At 44.4% G+C, this 22947-nt stretch overlaps 1 long non-coding RNA gene across 1 annotated transcript; it reads right to left on the bottom strand.

Moving 5' to 3' along the window:
- Positions 1 to 2357: 2357 nt before the first annotated feature.
- Positions 2358 to 8566, bottom strand: LOC135577489 (uncharacterized). The gene is made up of 2 exons (XR_010469292.1): positions 8000 to 8566; positions 2358 to 2893 (listed from the first exon to the last, which is right to left on the bottom strand). It is a non-coding gene; the product is annotated as an uncharacterized LOC135577489 (long non-coding RNA).
- Positions 8567 to 22947: the final 14381 nt, after the last annotated feature.

Below are 22947 nucleotides of genomic sequence, written 5' to 3'. Positions count from 1 at the left end.
ATACCTGTGTGCTTGTGGATAGGTTTCTGCGTGGTTTTCGGTGAGGATTAGTCTGTGTGCACGTGGACAAACAGAAGGCGTAGCAACTAGGTTCCAGCACTGAAGAAGGCAAAAGGCAAGTTTTCCGATGCTATCTCTTTCTCTCCCTATACCTAGTCGTGCAAAGCAAGCCCATAAGCCTGCGATCTTCAAGAGAGCTACAAGGAAGCATGCCGAACAGCGAAAATACCAGCAGCTCCTCGGTTCACACATTGTTTCTGATATATGCTTGAACGCAAATACGTTCATGCTTCTGTGAGATTAAAGACGTCCCTCTGAATATGTGATTGCGCACACTGGTGCAATTGGTTCTTTATACATTCAAGTCCTGGGGTGCGGGGCTTTCAGAACTGGCTCTGTGGAGACGTCTGCGTAGATGCCGCTGCCTGAACACGCACACTCGATTGTTTACCAAAACATATGCAGACGCGTTTTACCACGTAGTTTTGCATGCACAGACCTACCTCTGTTGGGAAGCGAGAACGTAGTAGCGTGTGCACGCACAGAAGTAGAACTGGACCACTTGCCTTTGTGTGAACATGAAACAGCCGTCTATACACTCGCAGACACGGGAACGTGCATCAATGCAGTCACATAGGCACTAGCTTTTGAAGACAGGCTGTGCTGGTTTGGGCACTTTTCAGGCACACTCGTGAAAGCCGCGCACACTGCTATTCATTCGCTAAATGCCCTCTTCGGAAACATGTCTCCGGTCGATCTACCGCTCAGCTTTCTTCTCGTGTAACTGAGAAATGTCAGCGCAGGGAATCCGTCTCTGTCTAGCAAACGTCAATAATGCCTCACCTTTCCTTTGTTGCCTCTACCTATATGGTTTCCCTTTTTTCTGTTATAGTGTTTTGAGAGCTGTTTAATGTTCACTATTTATAGAATGTTATTGGAAGTCGTTGTATTACTTAGAAGATGGCTCATGGGATAGGAGAATGGAATATCAACCATTTTCTCTTTAGATCAGTTGCTCAGACTCAGTTGTGAAAAACAGCGCTCGAGTATCATTGGCATTCAGAGGGTATTTAGTTACCTGGGAGAGAAGAAATTACTGTGTTTCCCAAACAAACAGTTTTCCACAGCATGCAAAATTCTGCATTCCAACACACTTGTTGGTACCTTACTAATTTGGACAGCTAATGAAAATAATATAGAGAGGAACAACAAAAGGTACCTTTGTTTTGCTGGGCTGTTGAACATCCTCTCTGAAGAAACAGAAGACATCTTGAGTGGTTAATTCCCTTGGTCCATGAGAAATAAAGTGCAACAGCAGTAGTGCCCCAGCACTGTCCTCAGGTATAAAAAACTGCTGGGGCAGATCATCACTATCTCAAATTCCTAATGTGTAATATTACTAATCCGATTCCTTCTGAATGCTTGTCAATCTTGAAAGGCAGTTTTGGTTTGTACCTTTGTGCAGGAGCTAGGCCTATACAGGGTAGTGTGTATGACCTCTTTTGGGCTATTCCTTCAACGGTGCGTTGTTGGAAAAGTTTTTAGTTCCATTAAGGCAGCAAGGAGAGCCAAATCTTGGACAGAGTCTGAGACGAAATATCATATCCTTTCTGTTTAAGGTTTTGTTGAGCACTTGCAGAAGCAATTGAGTTGTCAAGTATCATCTGAGTCATAGAACAGTCACAACATGAACATGCCTCTTAATCACCTTTGTCTCTTCTCCTTTTCCTCTTTTCCATACTTTGAAATTTGGACTTTCTTCTAGAGCTTGTTCCTTAGGGCCAGAGGCTGTCAAGCCATGATGTCCGTTTCATGGAGCCTGATCGCCTCTACCTCCTCTCCAGGTTTCTTCCCCTGCTTCTTTTTCCCTGTGGTCTTTTTTGGTGTTCTGCGGCTCACTCCCACCCACCCTCCCAGTCTTTCAGGTATTCTGTACGGGATGTAGGTCAGTCTAGGTTTCTTATAAGCAGTGCAGCTTTAAATGAGTTGAGAAGTTCAGGCCTTACTGAAAGCAACTAGACATTCAAGCCAGAGCCAGTGGTATTTGATGGTTAGCAATTCAAAAGCGAGTATTTCATTACAGTGTTGGTTGTAAGCACAGTGACAACTATGTAGTGACCTGTCTTAAATTAACTCACAGTTCTTCTGCAGAGGAGGTGGAAATAAAAATTAAGTATTGACACACAAACATTTTTAGAACAACTTTCTTTGGCAGTTAAGTTACCTTTGATAGGTGAACCTTCTCTCACGTGGCTGCTGTGCAGGCCTGAGCATAAAACATTGCTTTTCACATTGAGCCATATACCTTTATTCGAAGCTGGAGGCTGCCGCGATGAAGAGACGGGGACGCAACTTGATGCAAGCAAAGTGTCCACTTTATTGTTCTCTACACAATCTTTTTATACTGTTACATACATTACAACTACTATCGTGGATTATACTGATTGGTATACCAACTAATTAGCTCATACATATTACAAAAGCTGAGCTCATGATAGGTTAGTAAGAAAGCATGCATATCTTATCTTAGGTCCTTGTAACTACATGCCTTTCGTGTTAGGAAAGCTTCGCGCGACTATAACAAGATACTGTTGCCAAACCACCAGCTCCTGTGCTTTGTTCTTACACCCATCGGCTGTAATTTTCCACAACCCCCCAGTAACTTCCCATGCTAACACAGCAGGTCCAATAACTAAAATCAGCACATTGCCTATAAATACAGCCAAGACAACCCACATCTCCCCCTTTTTGTTTTCAAACATATGCTTCTTCCCAAGGTCGGCGCCCAACCAGTTCGAGGACGTCTTGCTTCTGTACTGGGAGTTTTCGGGAGGTCTTGTGCTTGTACAAGAAAAATCTTATTTACTGAAGCGGTTATCGACTTTTGTAAGCACTGCAAAATACATGGAATCGTTAGTAATAATACACAAATTACTGAAAGGATCAAAATTCCCTGTTTAAGTAAATCTTTTATCCACCCTGTAATTCCCCAAGAAGCTAGCCACCCATCGAGTCCATCCATTCCTTCCTGCACATTGTGAATCCTTTCTCGTAGTTCTGCAATCTGTTTCTGAGACGGAATTCATTCGGGAGCAACGTTCTCCTCATCGAACGCAGGTTCTGGAGCGTTATCAGGAGACTGCCGTTGCAATGTTTCTCGGAAGGGTCTCACGTTCTTTGCTGGGATCCAGCGAGGACCTCTCTCTGTGGAAACACAAGCATAGCCTCTACCCCATGTAACAAGGGGATAGGGTCCCATCACTTTACCTGTTTCGGGGTCCCGGATCAATACTGGCGGCTTAATCTTGGGTTCAAAAAGGGTGTTTGTGCTAAAATGACGAACTACTGGAGGATTGCTGTCTAACAGGGAACAATTCAAAAAATTAAAAACATACAAGGCTTTCTGTAAGCGCTCCTCTGGTGTAGCAGCCCCTATTCCCCCTTTTTGTTTTAATAACAAACGTTTTAAGGTTTGGTGAGATCGTTCTATCAAAGCTTGTCCCGTAGGAGAATGAGGGATACCTGTAATGTGTGATATACCCCAAGAGGCAAAAAAGGTCGTTAAGGTCTTAGACATATACGCAGGGCCATTATCAGTTTTGATTTGAGAGGGTACCCCTAAAGTAGCAAAGGCGCGCATCAGATGTTTTCGCACATCGCGTGCTTTTTCTCCTACATGACAGGAGGCAAATAACATTCCGGAAAATGTATCAATAGAGCAATGAACAAACTTTAAACGACCAAATTCAGCAAAATGAGTGACATCTGTTTGCCAGAGTTGAAGGCTTTGTAGCCCTCTGGGGTTGACTCCTTCTGCTATAGAAGGGAAAGAGTGCCTTTGACAATCAGGACACACCGCAATGATATCATGGGCTTGCTGCATAGTGAGGTCAAATTGACGCTTAAGGCCTGCAGCATTTTGATGAAAAAAGGAGTGGCTGAGTCGAGCTTGCGCTAATCGATCTGGTAACACCTGCACCGGTAGCGTAAGCAAATCCGCTTGTCGGTTCCCTTCTGCAATAAAACCAGGTAGAGAAGTGTGAGATCGGACATGCATAATAAAATAAGGGTGAAGGCGGGAATCTAACAGGAAAATGAGTTCTTGTAACAGATTGAACAGTGCCGCATGAGAAATATCCCGTAGCACAGAAGCTTCTGCTCGGCTAACAATTCCTGCAACATAAGCAGAATCAGTGATTATATTGAGAGGAATAGACCATTTTCGAAACACTCGAACAACTGCAGATAATTCTACTATTTGAGGAGAACCCTGCACAGTTTCAACATCTGAGCTCCACCGTTCCCGCCGGTCATCCCACCAAAGGATAACAGACTTGTGAGATTTGCCAGACCCATCTGTGAATACAGTAAGGGCTTGTAAAGGCTGGTCACTCCGCTTTGGAACAGGTAAAAGGCGAAAATCAATGCTTAACAGCTTGTGAGAAGGCGGATGAGAAGTGAGTTGGCCTGCATAGCCAGTCAGGGCTATACCTAGTGCATCTGATTGTTGTTGTAGCCATTGCAGGTAAACACTTGTTACTGGCATACATATGAGGACAAAGTCCGTGCCCGCCAGGGTAAGTAATCGCTGTCTGGCCCTGATGATTAAAGATGCAAACATCTCATGTTGGGTAGAAATCGTCTTTGTGGCTTGGTTAGGCAGAAAAATCCATTCAATGATTAGTAAAGGGTCCATTTTCTGGCAGTCCCATTGAAAAATAAGCGCATAAGGCTGTCTAGCAGGATTAAGGATGATTAATTGAAAAGGCAATTCTGGTTCCCATCGATGCGCTTGTCTGGAGGCAATTGCTGTTGCAGCTTTATGCAAGGAAGCTATGGCTTCAGGACTAAGAGTTCGCGGAGCGTTTAAATCCGAGCTTCCTTTAAGCATTTCGAATAGGGGACGAAGGTCCGCATTACTGATTCCTAACAATGGTCTGACCCAATTGATTGTACCCAGCAGTTTTTGTACATCATGTAAGTTCTTTACATTTGCCTGTATCTGTAAGGGTTGCGGGGTAACAGTCTGAGCCCTTATACGCCATCCTAAGTATTTCCAAGGTGGCATTCTTTGAATTTTTTCTGGTGCAATACAGAGGTCTGCTGATTTTACAGCAGCCACGACAAGGGCTACAGCTTCCTCCATGACTTCATGGTGCTGTGCTGCCACTAGGATGTCATCCATATAATGATATAACAATGCAGCAGGCACTGCAGCTCTAACAGGACTAAGTATCTTTGCTACATACCATTGACATATTGTAGGGCTATTTTTCATTCCCTGCGGTAGCACAACCCACTGATATCTTTGCAAAGGAGCTTGCATGTTGACGCTTGGCACAGAAAAAGCAAATTTAGGGGCATCATCTGGATGCAATGGAATGTTGAAAAAACAATCTTTGAGGTCTATGATAGTTAAATGCCAATCTCGAGGGATCATGGTAGGTGATGGAAGCCCAGGCTGCAGGGCCCCCATATCTTCCATAGCGTCATTAATTTTTCTGAGGTCATGGAGCAGGCGCCACTTGCCAGTCAGTTTTTTAATAACAAAGATAGGCGAGTTCCACGGACTCGTTGAGGGTACAATATGTCCCATAGATAGTTGTTCATTAACTATTTCTTGGAGGGCGTGAAGTTTTTCCAGTGGCAGGGGCCATTGATCAATCCAAATAGGAGTGTCTGTCTTCCAGGTTAACTTTGGGGTTTCACGCCCCTCAATGGCCCCACCTAAAAATGTGTCTGGATAGACACCCCCCACTGAGACAACACATCACGTCCCCACAAGACCATAGGCACTGGTAAGATAAACGGTTTGACTGAGGCAACTTGTCCTTCTGAATTTTGAACTTGTATCATTTCTGCGCTTTGGCGGCTAGCTCCGCACCCCCCAATCCCTGCTAACGTCTGAGAGATATCAGCTAAAGGCCACCTAGAAGGCCACTTCGCTTGAGAAATAACGGTAACATCTGCACCTGTATCAATGATTCCACTCAACATGACTTGCTGACCTCTGCAAATGAGGGTACATTGACATATAGGACGCTTTTGTGAGATGGCTTGAGCCCATAAAATTAGTGGTTCTCCCGTAGACCCAAAGCTTCCCTGTCTCTGCGGGAGCATTTGGTCAGGGATTGAGACATAGTCCTCCTTAGGGATCAGTATCAATTGAGCAATACGACTTCCCTCTGGTACTGTGCAAGGAGGAAATGGGGTCCAAGCCATAATTTTGATTTCGGAATTACTGTCAGGATCAATTACTCCAGGCAATACAAAAAGCCCTGACAGGGTGGTGGATGATCTTCCCAATAATAAAGCCTGCGTTTGAGGAGGCAAAGGGCCTGCAACTTTAGTAGACAGTAAGTGAACAGAGGAATCAAGCAGCGTTACTGTGTGGGCGGTTGCCAGGTCCAGGCCGGCGCTCCCTGCTGTTGCGGGAGAGAGACTGGAAACCCTCCGGTCCCCCGCTCCTCCCCCCGCGCTTGCAGGGGCGTTGAGGCTGGCCGCGGAACTTGTGTCTGCACGCGCCGCGGGTTCGCGCTCCACTGCCGGTTTCCCGGTATGGGATGCCCATTCACATCATATTTAGATTTACATTGGTTTGCAAAATGCCGTCCCTTCTGGCATCTGGGACAAATACCAGGTGCTGGGGGTCTCTTCCCCCCGGCGCTGCGACAATCTCTTTTAAAGTGACCTGGCTTCCCACAACCGAAACAGTTCTGTTGCTTACTGTTTCCCACAGGTCCGCGCATGGCCGCAAAGGCAGCAGCCATCGCTTCATATTTATGATCCATAGTGCCAATTCTGTTACACGCCTCAATCATCTCAACCAAAGTAGGATTTTGGTTTGGAAGCGATTTTAAAAGTTTTTTGCAATCAGCGTTGGCATTTTCCACTGCTAATTTAAGTAATAGGATATCTCGAGCCTCGGTATTATCTACTTGCCGATCTAAGGCTTGTTTCAAGCGGTCTACAAATTGCATATACGGCTCTCGGGGCTCTTGGGTGATATTAGTAAACGCTTTCTGAGGCTTTTGAGAATCAGGAACTTTCAATAAAGCCTTTTTCGCTTCCTCCCGGACTGCTTCTAAGGCTTCTCGGGGGATATCCCTTGCCTGTCCGGCCGGGTCTGCATGCTGCCCAGTCCCAGTAAGATGTTCTATGGTTAAGGCAGCTAGGGCAGCATTCGCATGTCCCGCATACCCCAACAAAATTGTCTGCAGCCCCGTTCTCCATTGAGACTCCCACATTGTATATTGTGTCGGGGTTAATAACAATCGCGCGAGAGATTTTAAATCATGTGGGGTCATGACATATGTATCGAATACAGAAGATAAAAGGCTTGCAAAATAAGGAGAAGACAACCCGTGCTCGGTAACCGTACGACGCAACTCCTTAATCACTGAAAAGGACAATGCTTCCCATTGAGCCGCCCCCCCCCTTCCTTGATATATAACAGGCGCTACTATAGTCCTTGCTATCTCTAACTCCCCCTCCTTTAAGGCTTGGCGTTTGATCTCTCCCCAGACATTATGAGGATCAGGAGGGAAAAGATCGGGTTCTTTTTCGGGATCAACAGGTCCGGGATCAAAGGGATCATCCTCCGGGGGATACCCCGCTGCACAGGCCAAGGGGGGTAGTGACGGTAATGATGGTGCAGAGGGCTTTGTCTCCCCTTCAGAACCTTGCTGGCTCTGCTCTTGCGCTTTCACAGCCTCAAAAATTTTTCTCCAGTGTGGGAGCATATGTTGCGCTTCCTCATCTCCAGAGGTAGCTGCATCCCATAATTTCACCCCTACATCGTCCCAAAGTTCCCGGGTAAAAATCGAAGAAGCAGTAACTGTAGGGATCTTAACCTGGACCCATTTAAGGATCAGCTTGAGGTCCTGACCCGAAAGGGTTTTTCCCCCATGCTTCTGAAGCAAAGCTTTCATTAATTCATAAACGTCTCTTTCAGGGGAACTCGCCTGATTCCCCATTTTGCTAGTTTCCCGCAGCTCACCTCTCGTTCCAGACGGGGGTGATGACTTCAGTAGCCGGCTTTTCCCTGCTCCTTGTAGCAGCGTTCCCAGTTCTGCGGGACTCGCAGCACGCCACCAGATAGGTGATTATCAGCCTCCGGCGGAGTCTTCACCAAAGATCACGTCGGGGTCACCATTTGCCGCGATGAAGAGACGGGGACGCAACTTGATGCAAGCAAAGTGTCCACTTTATTGTTCTCTACACAATCTTTTTATACTGTTACATACATTACAACTACTATCGTGGATTATACTGATTGGTATACCAACTAATTAGCTCATACATATTACAAAAGCTGAGCTCATGATAGGTTAGTAAGAAAGCATGCATATCTTATCTTAGGTCCTTGTAACTACATGCCTTTCGTGTTAGGAAAGCTTCGCGCGACTATAACAAGATACTGTTGCCAAACCACCAGCTCCTGTGCTTTGTTCTTACACCCATCGGCTGTAATTTTCCACAACCCCCCAGTAACTTCCCATGCTAACACAGCAGGTCCAATAACTAAAATCAGCACATTGCCTATAAATACAGCCAAGACAACCCACAGAGGCTTCTGCTCTCTGTCCCAGTCAGGCTATAGAGGTAAACAAGTTCTCTGCCTGCTACATGTACTGCCTGAGCAGTAGCTCCTTTCCTAATCTTTAGGTCAGAAGAAGTTGTCACATCACTGGAGAATAAAGCAAGGGTAAACCAAAGCCTGGTTATCGTATTTTACCTGTATATTCCCCAGTTTTTATTGGTGCAGCTACCGTATATTACCTGTACGTTCACCACATTTTTAGTAGTGCAGCTATCCTGTTTTACTTGTATATTTTCATATTTTTAGCGGTGGAAGTATCGTATGTTATCTCTGTGTTCGCCACATTTTTAGCTTTACGGTTGCCGTATTTTACCTGTGTTTTTGTCACATTTTTAGTGGTTCACGTACCATATTTTACCAGTTTATTCGCCACATTCACGTACCGTACTTGTTGAATGATCTTTTTAGAAGAAGAAGAAGAAGAAGATGATGCACACCAAAAAGCGACAGAGGAGGTGAACTGAATGCAGTAAGAAGGTGAGTTAGCGTGCGGTGTCAGAGAGGAAGATGGGGAATCCTTGGGAGCCAGCGCGATCCCTGAGGAGGAATAAGGAGCTGAAAGGAGCCGACGAGGAGCCCTGAGGATGACTGGGGAGCCTTGGGGAACTGAGGCATGACCTGGGGAGCTGAGATGAGTTTTGGGGGACCGTGGCCCTTGAGAGAATGGAGGAGACCTGGGGAGGACTGGAGAGTCTTGGGGAACGGAAGTGAGTCCTGGGGAGAAGGGGGGATTCCTGGGGAATACAGACAAGCCCTGGGTAGATGAGGTGAGCTTGGGGGACCCATGGAGAGCATTGCAGAGTCCTGGGGAGACCAAGGCAGATCAAGTGAGGCCTTGGGAGCCCTGGGGAAATGAGACAAGCCCTGGGGAGAACTTGGGTGCCTTGAGGAATCAAGGCGAGCCTTGGGCAGGACTGTGGATCTCAAGGGAGCCGTAGGGAGATGAGGCCCTACCTGGAGAGGGAGGGTCTGGGGAGCCCTGGAAGATGAGGGGAGGCCTTGGGAGTCCTGGAGAGGCAAGGCAAGCCCTAGTTTATTTTTTAGAAGAGATTCTTATGGAATCTAAGTCTGCTCTGTCCTTCAGTCCTTCCCAGAACATAGTTCTGGTAGAAGTTAGGTAGGATGTGTGGTCTTGCTAATAATTCAGTGTAATGCAATAGCATTTTGATTATTTTTTTTTAAGGAAATGTAAGTACATAATTTCAATAATAATATAGTTACTGCATTTAATGAGCTGTTGGGAAGTAAGATGTGGGAAAGCAAGATGTGTGGTTCCAGCCACCTGGATGATAAAGGAAGATCAATACTAACATGAGCATTTGGACGGTGAAAGACATAATACTTACATAATAATATCTAAAGGGCCTTGGACAGATTACTTTGAAGTTTGTTTCTCGTAATTGTAAGAAGTTAGAGCCCAGACTAGTGAGAATGGCATCTCGGGCCGGATAACCGCCCCCAAGTGCCTGGGAAGTGTGTTCTTAATAACAGTAGAAAAACACCTTTTTGTAAACATCTTAGTCCATGCTCGTTCCTGTAAATCCTATAAATTGTCAATGGTGAATAAAGAAAGCAGCCTAGGCCTAGGTCAGCTCTCAGCTTGGCCACGCTCTGCGCTCCTTCCTGAACAAGATCTCTGCCTCTGCGTGAATTTCTGTCTGCGTCCCGGTATGTGTCGCTCCTAATCGCCGCAAATGGTGCCCTGTGCGAGTGTGTGACCCCTGGAAGCTCTTCATTGAGCAGTGTGTTTGGCGGCGACCACGCAATCCAACGGGTGAGTAAATTTTATTTGTGGCCACATTAATCCCTACGGTATAGATAGGGACAAGCAGTCCTTGTTGAATGAGAGAGCTGCGGGATTGCGTTAGTATAGGGCAAGCCGCTTCTCAGGAACATAAACTGTATTTGCAGGTTTTACTGCAGCTGTTACGTTCTTCTGGTTATCGTACTTCTGAGAAGCAGGTAGCTTTGCTCCTGGTATGGGTGAGAGAGAATTGTGTTTGGTTTCCGAGTGAGGGGACTTTTGACAGTAAAATTTGGAAACAGGTCAGGGAACAGCTACATGCACAAAAGAATTCAGTTCCCAATAGTTTACATATTACTTGGAGATTTGTAAACTCTGCACTATCGCAGTTGCAGTCGGCAGAGCACATACTGCAAGGGCAAACAGGGGAGGATGGACAGAAAAACACAAATGAGCAGGTTGTTAATGATTTGAGTCTTGACAGCACTTATCCTTTTGAGTCTGGCTCTGTAGATCTCGAAAAAGAGTCGGTTTTATATCCATCATTAATGTCATCACAGCTGTGTAAAGATAAGGCCGGAATTTGTGTGGAGCTGGGTCAGGAGTCTAAAACTCTGCCCTCAGCACCTCCTTTGCCTGATTTTAATGATGCTTATACAGCACACAGTAACCCCTTCATGACTAAGACAGCAGAACACAAAGGGGTGATGCAAAATGCTGTGAAAAGGCTATGAGGAACGGCGATTTTTCTTTCACCTTTCCAGTTACTTACAAACCATAACAACCACCAGAACATGACGGAATACCTGCTTCTGTGTATTGCCTTTCTGAAAATCAAGCAGCTTGTCAGGAATGTGAGTTAATTGTTTTATTGGTTGTTGTTACAATTGTTTCTTTGTGATATTGTTTGTACAAATGCACTGTAAGCCTTCTCCCCACTTTTCCCACTCGTGCCGCAAGCCGCTCCGTGCTTCCACCCCCCCCTTCCTCTTCTTACGGTTTTTACTTACGAGATGGGGTTGGGAACAACTGTTTTCAGTCATGTCCTAAGAAATTAGTACTGGGAGGTGTTTTAGAACATAGGAAAGCCCTTGGAAATATGAGGAAGGAAGATCTTGTGAAATATTGTAATTAAGGGTGGCTGCTGTGTAAGTTCAATGATTGGGAAAAGTGTCCGGAGAATAGAATCTTGAGGTATAACACTTTGCTGTTTCTAAAGCAAGAAGAGCAGGACAAAAATAAAACTCTACAAGAGATCATTAAATCATTTCAGACAATTTTACAGGCGGAATGGTTTGAACTTCAACAAGCTGGGAGAGAGTTAACTGATAACACACAAGTCATAGAAAACTTGCTGAACTCAGCGAGATACTTTTCCTTATTAACCTGTTTTCTTTGTAGGTATCTGTTTAAGCATATTACAGTTTAATAGGTCTTTGTCTGTTATATGGTACAGTAAGTTCATAGACTGTTAAATAATGAGAATGCATTGACTCAAAATGTGCATTTTGTGATAATACAGAAGATCATGAGTAATTTAGTTCTTTACTGCGTGAATGTGATGGTAAAATTTTTGTGTGTAGAAGCTGTTACTTTTCTTTCTAGAATGCTAGCTTTATTCCGGTATCCAGACTTGCGCAACTCTGTGATAGGCTGTGTCTCATCTCGATGTGCTGGATTTGGCTCTTTTGTATGCACATCAAGTAAAGAATCCTGGTTTTGGAATAACAGTTGTAGCACACAAGATGAGACACTAATAAAAGCCTTGCCCAGTCCAGCTTGTTGCTGCGGCGGCGGGGGGGCGGGTGCCAATTGGGCTCCAGCGTGCACTGACCCGTTTTGTCAGGGAGACCCAGTGGCACCTCTACACGGCTGAGCAGTAAGCGGCCCAAAGGGGCAATGCAAAAATCGAGATATTGTCTTGAATAAGTGTAACTGTGATCTATCTGCATATTTGAACTTGGTGTTTGGTTTTCATATCTGAGCTCAACATTTTAATTTGCATATTTATATTTGGTACCAAAAGAATCTTGTTTGGGGAGATAATTACAAAATGGGAACCGGTTCCGCTACTAAAATTTTACCTTGCTCCCCCTTAGGATGCATCCTTATACATTAGAGTAATTGCTCTTATTGTTATTTAATAATTTTGAGACCAGAAAAGAATTGAAGTTGTTAAACTCTGTAAGACACTGCAAACGGTAAATGGGGCTGAGGAACGTAACTATTGCTCAGCTAATTAGAATTGCATATAGAGTGTATTATGGCTGGAATGAATTGGGAAAATAAAAAAGCAAAATATCCCAGGCCTGTGATGTACTGTTTGAACATTTCAGGCCTGTATCAAGCTGCAAGATAGACTTAGCTCCCTGGCAGCTCCCACTTAGAACCAGCAATTAACGCCATCTGCGTGGCCTTGCCTGTATCTAAACTGCAGCAAGAAGAAAAAAAAAAAAGAAGAAAAACCTGGCTGCCCGCTTTTAAAGTGGTGAAAGGGGGGTTTTCTCTCCCCACTCCTACTACTGCAGCAATGTTGTAATACTGAATAGGGCAGTCTGAGGGTGAAATTTAAAGGCATCCCTAGCAGATCCATAGTTCTAATGAAACTGAGAAATTAAACCAAAAATCTTTTAATAGACTTATCTTGTGGTAACTAATTGTAAAAGACTTCTTAGTAAATTCACCGTGATAGCTTTTGAGATTGTGGGAAAGAAAGACAGACCATTTTTTGAAACCAATGGAATGCTAAATTTGGAACAAAGTTTTAACAGCTGAATTCTTCTATTTGCCAGAAAGCCCTATACCTCTTTTGGGTAAAGATTTGTTAAGTAAATTGTAAGCTCAAATGATGTTTTCTGAGAATTCTGTTTAGTTGCATGTCCCACAAGAAGCTGCTTGGATGGTGCAGATCTGCTTGCTGCAAGTGAGAAATCTCCAAGGAAATTTTGGATGCTGTGTTTCCACTAGTATGGGCAACCAAAGTATCGGTAAAGCAAACACTACACTGATAGAACTGAAACAGGACTTCGATCCGGTAAGGGAAAACAATATCCAAAATATAAGACAGCCAAAATGGTGTTAGAAACATTGATGAATAAATTTATGACAACCTTACAAGCTAACTGCATTCGATTGGACTTGCAGATTCATATTGGCTGCATTTTCCTGAAGAACCAGATACACATTTTGGTAAACATAGCAATGGAATGCAAACTTATTGACAAGCATGGATGGACATCTCGTGAGAGGGGCAACGAGAAACTGGTGACCAAGAAACTGACCAACTGTGTATAACATTCCATTCCCATTCATACTTCATATAAAAGGGGGAGATCACGAGGAGCTCGGCCCTTTTCCCTTTTTCCTCATGGCTGACATTAGGAGAGGACCTTGCTAGTCGTCCCTGCGAACTGAGGCCTAGTGACAGACTGAATCCAGCTTTGATTGGCTGCAGAGTCCAATCCAGGACTTTGGGTGCAGGCTCGGCAGTTGCTGAGACTTCCAAGATTGGTTTTGTATATTTTGTATTATTTTCTCTATTCTTATTAGTAGCATTAGTAAAACATACAGGTAAAATACCGTAGCTGCACCAGTACAAACTGGGGAATATACAGGTAAAATACAGTAACTGCAAGACTAAAACTGTGAAAATATGCAGGTAATATATGGAAGCTGCACCACTAAAAATGCGGAGAATATACAGGAAAAATACAGTACATTAACCACTAAAATTGTGACGAATATACAAGCAAATAATGGTTGCTGTAGCGCTAAAAATGTGCCGAACATCCAGGAAAAATACGGAAGCTACACTGCCAGAAATGTGGCAAACATACCGGTAAAATACGGCAGCTGCACTGCTGAAAAGGTGGCGAATATACAGGAAAAATACGATACCTTCACCACTGAAAATGTGAAAATGTGATGTATATACAGCTAAAATATGCTACTTCCACCAATAAAAATGGGGAGATTATACTAGCAAAACACAGGAAACGCACTACTAAAAATGTGGCAAATATACAGGTAAAATACGGTAGCTGTACCAATAAAAAACTGGTGAATATACAGGTAAAAAATGGCAGCTGCATGGCTTAAAATGTGAAGAACACACAGGTAAAACACTGTAGCTGCATGGCTAAAATTTTGTCGAATATACAGGAAATATACGGTAAACGCACTGCTAAAAATGTGAAAACATACAGGTAAAATACTTTACCTGCACCGCAAAATATGTGGCAGGCATACAGGCAATGTATGGTACCTACACCGCTAAAAATTTCACGAAGATACAGGTACAATACAGTACATGAACCACTGAAATTGTGGTGAATATACAGGTAAAATACGGTAGTTGCACCGCTAAATGTGTGATGAACATACAGGAAAAATATGGTAGCGTCAGCACTAAAAATGTGAATGTATAGAGGTAATATACAGTAGATGCACTGCTAAAAATTTGGTGAATATATGGGAAAAATACAGTAGTTACACCACTAAAAATACGGTGAATATACAAGCAAAATATGGTAGCTGCACCGCTAAAGCTGTGACGAATATACAGTTAATATACGGTAGCTGCACTGCTAAAAATGTGGCGACTGTACAGGTAAAATACTGTACACGCACTATTAAAAATGCGGTGAACGTATGGGCAAAATACTGTAGCTGCATGAATACAAAAAGTGGAAAATATACAGCTAAGATATGGTAGCTGCACCACTAAAACTGTGATGAATATACAGCTAAAATACGCTACTTCCACCGATAAAAACGTGGAGAATATACTAGTAAAATATAGGACACACACTACCAGAAAATTGGCAAATATACAGGTAAAATACGGTAGCTGTACCAATAAAAAACTGGCGAATATAGTGGTAACATACGGAAGCTGGAAATGTGGCGAATACACAGGTAAAATAGGGTACGTAAACCGCTAAAATTGTGGCAAATATACAGTTAAAATGCGGTAGTTACACTGCAAAAGATGTGGTTAATTTACAGGTAAAATACAGTACACGCACTGTGTGTACACATACGCAGGCACGTCGCAACAAGAGCCAGAGGCCATGAATGCATTGCAAAGAGCAAGTTTTATTTTAGTTACCTCTCTACTGGGGGATCTCCGAAGCCACACCTAAGCTCCCAGTAAGAGGTGACACAAGCGGGGACGCAGGTGCGAGTGAATTCAGCAATGCTGGAAGATCACTGGGCCTGCTGACCTCGCCTGTATTTCAAGGCTTCAGGCAGGCGCAGCCTCCCGCTCTTTCTCAAAACAAAGCAGGAATCTCAGACATAGTGATAAGGTGCCTAGAGTTTCTCACAGGCCTATGTTATCTAACACAGAGGTTCTACTCATCAAGCACACAAGGTCGGTAAAACAATTAGTGTGACCTATGTGCTTTTTCTACAGACAGGTGCAAGTCACTTGAGCGTATTTACATTTAACTAACCTCCTCGCCAAATCTTCCCCTATATCCCCATACACACCGCTAAAAATGTGGTGAATATTCCAGTAAAATAAGACAGCTGAACCAAAAAAATCTGGCGAATATACGGGTTTAATACGGTAACTGCACTGCTGAAAAATGTAGCGAATATACAGGTAAAATATGGTAGCTGTAGCGCTAAAAATGTGGCGAACATCCAGGTAAATTAAAGTTACACTGCTAGAAATGTGGCGAATATACGGGTAAAACACAGGACATGCACTGCTAAAAAAGGGGCAAATATACAGGTAAAATACGGCAGCTGCATCAATAAAGATGTGGCCAATATACAGGTGAAAAAAGGCATGTGCACTGCTAAAAATGTGGTGAATGTTCAGGTAAAATAAGGTACGTGAACAACTAAAAATGTGGTGAAAATACAGGAAAAATACCGTAGCTGCACCGCTAATTATGTGGCAAAACGGGACTGTACCTGGACCATCCCATCCCCTACACCAACTTTAAAACCTCTCTCTGCAATTCCCAGCACCTTCCCTGCCCTGGTCCCTTCACTTAGCTTTCAGAGAGGCATGGGTCTGAATCCATCCGCAACAAAAAGAAACACCGCATCGTCTAGTGGGCATCTTCCTGCAGTCACCAGACTCCTTTAAAACATCTGCAACAGCAACAAAAAAACAGCAAGAAGAGCCAGTCAGTGCCAGCAATAAGTATTGCATCCATCGGTGATAACTATTTCCACAACTGCCACTTCCGCAAAACTCCCATGGCATTCCATTCACCTGCTCATTCCAGAGGTGGACGCTGAAGCCCTTGTCACTCATGGCACCTAAGACAGCAAGAAACAAAATGACTGTAGTGCTTGGGACAAGTCCCCAGCCCCACGCTCTTTCTGGCCTCTAGCCCAGCTCAGCGCAAGTGCTCATCTGATTCCAAAGGCGGCCTGCAAAGCAAGAAGGAAATGCTTCACTAATTCACCAGAAAAGGCCGTGCTCCTTAACACCAAGCAGCGCCCCACCTTCTCAGCTGCCGGTCGGTGTGTCCCTTCACCCCTCTGCGCTTGTATCCACCTGCTCGAGGTTTGCGAGGGCGAAAACTCATGGACTCTACACGATTCAATATGAATTCAAGCGAAGCCATTTATTACAGAAACAAGCCTCCTTATATATGCAGTTATTTCCTGATCACGCGTCCACGCTCCAAGCATGCATTAGCTGATTGAATATTGTCCATGTTCACGAGCCGTCCATGTGCCCGAGTCTCACTGCTAATAGGTCTGTTGATTTACATCTTTTTGAGGCCCTGAGGCCTCACTCCCACAGCAGGTGCTGTTTTTCAGCCTTGGAGCTGGCCTTGAGATTCCTTTGGCTAGTTCAGAAATAAATCTCCATCTAATAGAAACCCATCCCCACAACAACCTCAAGAAAATTCCTCAAATCACCCACTATTTCCCCTTTTTGTTTCTGAACCAGCCAGGCCTTGTTTACAATGCGCGGAATCATCTTTGAAATACACTGCAGCATACAACATATGATTAACAACAATGATTACAGTTACATATAATGTAGATAAGCCTTACATAATAAGATCAAACAACTACCCACCATTTGTCAAACCCTAATTCTACTATGGCAATCTTATTAACGTGCTGGTTTAGTTTGTCTAAAGTACTATGAATACATCCAGAATGATTAAACAAGTTAATACAACATCTTGCTCTTAAATTCATCACAACCATGTCCTTATGATAACAACAAAAATCTCCAGCAACACAATTTTGAAGGGTAACATGCCTAATACCATCAACATCTACTATTAATTGAGTTAGTATCTCAGAAGATAGATTAGCCTGTTTAAAAGACCAATAGCTTAACTTTGATATGTCTCCTAAAGCTTTACCAGCTGCTAGACTAGGGAGGAGGAGTGCAGTAGATATTATGGTAGGAATGTCTCATAATTTTACCTCATTTTTGCATTGACTATCTAAGTGTAATATCACCCTTTTGGCTCTCCTGCTGTTTGTTCAAATTGCCATTCTCCACAGAAGGTACACCACCTGCTTGCTAATAGGCTTCTGGACCACCAGGTCTGTGAGCATCTATAACACTGAATTAGGATCCATGGTTTACATCTGAAACAGTCCTCACAACTTATCTCCCTCCCGTCTGTCTGCATCCGTCAAGTCTGTGTTGTCTTTATTCAGCCATGGCTTAACCCATTTCGCAGGAATCCACTTCGATCCTTGGCCTGTAATGACACAAACATAACCTTTTCCCCAGGTTATCAATTGATGTGGCCTTTTCCATTTACCATTAACTAGTGATTTGACCATAACTAATGTAGGTTCTTTCTGATTTAGCATGGTTTTGGGTCATACTTGCAAAGTGTTTCATCACAGGGCAAATTTAGGCTACACCACTTAGATATAAGTGATTCATCACATACAATGCTTTTGACAATTGGGTTTGTGGTGTTTTCCCTACTTGTCCCCCCTTTTTGTTTAAAAAAAAAAACCAAAACAATTCAGAATCAGATGTGTGTGTCGGACCTTGTCTATGTACTCGGAATCAGAAATCAAATTTAGAGGTTCCTTCTTAAAAAGCTCTAAGTAATGTAAAGCTGCGCCAAGTTCTGCTAATTGGGTTGAACCTTCAATAATTTTTACAGAATGATGCCAATTGTTATCTTCATGCCAGACCACTACAGCTTTATGAGACTTCCCAGAACCATCAACAAAAACTGTGCAAGTATGTAGGATCAGACCCACTACAAGTACGGTCTGTGACCTGATGTTATAGATTTGCAGGTTCTGCAGCAATTTACATTTATGCATGCCAAAAGCTGTACTGTTAAAAAAAATCAGCTAGTGTAATTTACAAGGATGTAGATTGCAAATAAAAAATCAAAATTAAATTTCACAAATGGTACATGTATGACAAAAGGTTCATAGCCTATTAAGACTTAAATTAATTCCCTGCATTTCTTGATCAGAGTAACAATCGGTATATCAGTCTGTTAGCAATCTCATCATACTGTCCCACAATAGCCACAGCTTGTTTCTATTTGTAGCTATAAAAAGACAATTCTGCAAGTGCAATCGAATACAGTTAGCTTTGAAGGTGGTCAGAAATTTCTTCCTCAAAGTTTCTAACACCATTTTGGCTGTCATATTTATTGGATATTGTTTTCCCTTACCGGATCGAAGTTCCGTTTCACTTCTGTCAGTGTAGTATTTGCTTTATCGAAACATTGGCTGTTAATGCTAGTGGAAATACAGCATTCGAAATTTCCTTGGGGATTTCTCACTTGCAGCAAGCAGATCTGCACCATCCAAGCAGCTTCTTATAGGCCACGCAACTAAACACAATTCTCAGAAAGCATTATTTGAGCTTACAATTTACTTAACAAATCTTGACCCAAGAGAGGTATAGGACTTTCTGGAAACTACAAGAATTCATGTATCAAAACTTTGTTCCAAATTTGGCATTCTATTGGTCTCAAAAAACAGCCTTTCTTTCATTCTCTCCCACGGCCTCAAAAACTAGTACAGTGAATTTACTGAGAAGTCTCTTACAACTAGTTACCACAGAATAAGTCTATTAAAAAAAAAAATTTGGTTTAATTTCCCAGCTTCATTAGAACTATCGATCCACTGGCAATGCCTTTAAAATTCAACCCTCATTCTCCTTCATGCAGTATGACAGTTCCCTAGCATTAACATCGCTGGGGAGGGGGGAATAAAACCTCCCTCTTGCCCCCATCTGAGATGGCAGGATCTCCAGCCCAGCATGAAAACAGATCAGTTCGAACTCCACATCAAACCAACCTGGCTCCACTCCACACCCAAATCAGTACCAGTCTGACCCGGAGAAGCACTGAGCACTCTGACCCCCAAAAGCTGACCAGTGTGAAAAGACCGACCTCAGCAAGGAGGTAAAATGATGAGCTCTCTCCCCAAATGTGTCAAAACCTAGGAAAAAAGACAGAAGCAAAAAGAAACAACACCAACAACCCCTGATTCAAAGCCGAGAAGCAACTCGATGCCACAAGGATGGATGACAATACTCCAGGAAAAAAAAAAAAATTAAAGAGACAGACCGGGGGAAGTAAAGCCCCCCTTTCTCCACTTAGCAGCGGGCAAACAGGTTTTTCCATTTTTTTTTTCTTCTTTCTCTTCTTGCTGCAGTTCAGATATAGCCAAGGCCATGCAGCTGGCGTAATCGCTGGTACGAAGTGGGAGGCTCTGGCAAACTCCTCGATTGCAATGAGCTGAGTTTATCTTGCAGCTTCACACAGGCCCGAAATCCATGTTCAGGCACAGGCCTAGGATATGTTGCTTTTTTGTTCTCCCATTTCACTCCAAACATAACACACTTCATACACAATTCCAGCCAGCTGAAGAGTTATCACACTATCACAATATGTTTGGGATTGGAAGGGACCTCAAAAGATCATCTAGTGCAATCCCCCTGCTGGAGGTGAGGGCGCACAGGAACATGTCCAGGCGGGTTTTGAATGTCTCCAGGGAAGGAGACTCCACAACCCCCCTGGGCAGCCTGTTCCAGTGCTCTGTCACCCTTACTGAGAAGAAGTTTTTTCTCAAATTTAAGCGGAACCTCTTGTGTTCCAGTTTGATCCCATTACCCCTTGTCCTATCATTGTTTGCCACCGAGAAGAGCCTGGCTCCATCCTCATGGCACTCACCCTTTATATATTTATAAACATTAATGAGGTCCCCCCTTAGTCTCCTCTTCTCCAAACTAAAGAGACCCAGCTCCCTCAGCCTTTCTTCATAAGGGAGGTGTTCCACTCCCTTAATCATCTTTGTTGCCCTACGCTGGACCCTCTCCAGCAGTTCCCTGTCCTTCTGGAACTGAGGGGCCCAGAACTGGACACAATATTCCAGATGTGGTCTCACCAGGGCGGAGTAGAGGGGAAGGAGGACCTCTCTCGATCTACTAACCACCCCCCTTCTAATACACCCCAGGATGCCATTGGCCTTCCTGGCCACAAGGGCACAGTGCTGGCTCATGGTCATCCTGTTGTCCACCAGGACCCCCAGGTCCCTTTCCCCTACACTGCTCTCTAATATGTAATTTCCCAACCTATACTGGAACCTGGGGTTGTTCCTGCCCAGATGCAGGACTCTACACTTTCCCTTGTTAAATTTCTTCAGGTTATTCCCCGCCCAACTCTCCAGCCTGTCCAGGTCCCGCTGGATGGCAGCACAGCCTTCTGGCGTGTCAGCCACTCCTCCCAGCTTAGTGTCATCAGCAAACTTGCTGACAGTACACTCTATTCCCTCGTCTAAATCGTTAATGAATATATTGAATAATATTGGCCCCAGTACTGACCCCTGAGGCACTCCACTAGATACTGGCCTCCAACTAGACTCCGCACCATTGACTACCACTCTCTGGCTTCTCTCCTTAAGCCAGTTTGCAACCCACCTCACTACTCTATTGTCTAGACCACACCTCCTCAACTTAGCTGTGAGGATGCTGTGGGAGACTGTGTCAAAGGCTTTACTGAAGTCAAGGTAGACCACATCCACCGCTCTGCCATCATCCATCCACCTTGTTACATTCTCATAAAAGGCTATGAGGTTGGTCAAGCATGACTTACTGTCAGCCATGCTGACTGCACCTAATAACCCTCTTATCCTTGATATGCCTTGAGATGGCACCAAGGATAAGCTGTTCCATTACTTTCCCAGGGACAGAGGTGAGGCTGACCGGTCTATAATTACCTGGGTCCTCCTTCTTGCCCTTTTTGAAGACTGCATTTGCTTTCCTCCAATCCTCGGGCACCTCCCCCGTTTCCCAAGACTTGGCAAAGATGATGGAGAGCGGTCCAGCAATGACTCCAGCCAGCTCCCTCAGCACGCGCAGATGCATCCCATCTGGAACCATGGATTTATGGATGTCCAGACTATTTAATTGCTCCCTAACCCAGTCCTCATCGACTAAAGCAAACTCCTCCATTGACCTGGCTTCATCCGGGGTCTCAGGGGTACAGGGCTCCCCAGGACAGCCTCCAGCAGAGTAGACAGAGACAAAGAAGGCATTCAGTAATTCTGCCTTCTCTGTATCTTCTGCCACCAGGGCACCCACCCCATCCGTCAGTGGGCCAACATTGCCTCTGGTATTAGTTTTATCTGCTATGTATTTGAAAAAGTTCTTTTTGCTGTCCTTGACCCCTCTCGCCAGCTGTAATTCTAAGGAGGCCTTGGCTATCCTAGCTGCCTTCCTACATCCTCTAACAGCAGCCTTATATTCTTCCCAAGTGGCCAGCCCCTGCTTCCACGACCTGTAAACTCTCCTTTTCTGCTTGAGCATACCCAACAGATCCCTATTCAACCACGCAGGCCTCCTGGCTCCCTTCCTTGACTTTCTTCGTGTGGGGATGCTCTGATCCTGAGCGTGGAAGAAGCAATCTCTGAATGCAATCCAGCTATCTTGGGCCCCTTTTCCTTCAAGCAGTCTTGCCCATGGGATTTCCCCCAGCAATTGCTTGAAAAGGCCAAAGTTAGCCCTGCTAAAGTCCAGGGTTGCAATTCTACTTGCTATTCTGTTCCTGCCACCCAAGATGCTGAACTCCACCATCTCATGGTCACTGCAACCCAGGCAGCCCTCAACCCTTACTGCTTCGAACAGACCCTCCTTGTTAGTGAGGATGAGATCCAGCAGTGCACCTCTCCTAGTCGGCTCCTCCACCATCTGCATGAGGAAGTTATCATCAATGCATTGGAGGAACCTCCTGGACTGTGGCTGGCTGGCTGAATGGTCCTTCCAACAAACATCAGGGAAGTTAAAATCCCCCACAACAACCAGGGCCTGTGACTGTGAGGCCACTCTCAGCTGCCCATAGAAGGCCTCATCAACTTCCTCAGCCTGATCTAGTGGCCTGTAACAGACGCCCACAACAGTGTCACCCCTGCCAGCCTGTCCCTTGATCCTGACCCATACATTCTCAACTCGCTCGTCATCCACTCCTGGGCAGAATTTAGTACATTGTAGTTGCTCTCTCACATAGAGAGCAACTCCACCACCACGCCTGGCTGGCCTGTCTTTCCTGAAAAGGGCATAGCCATCCATGACCACATTCCAGTCATGTGAACTGTCCCACCATGTTTCCGTAATTGCCACCAG

This window comes from Columba livia, assembly GCF_036013475.1.
Source record: "Columba livia isolate bColLiv1 breed racing homer chromosome W unlocalized genomic scaffold, bColLiv1.pat.W.v2 SUPER_W_unloc_4, whole genome shotgun sequence".
Lineage (NCBI taxonomy): Eukaryota > Metazoa > Chordata > Aves > Columbiformes > Columbidae > Columba > Columba livia.
This window is presented reverse-complemented; position numbering and strand designations above follow the sequence as displayed.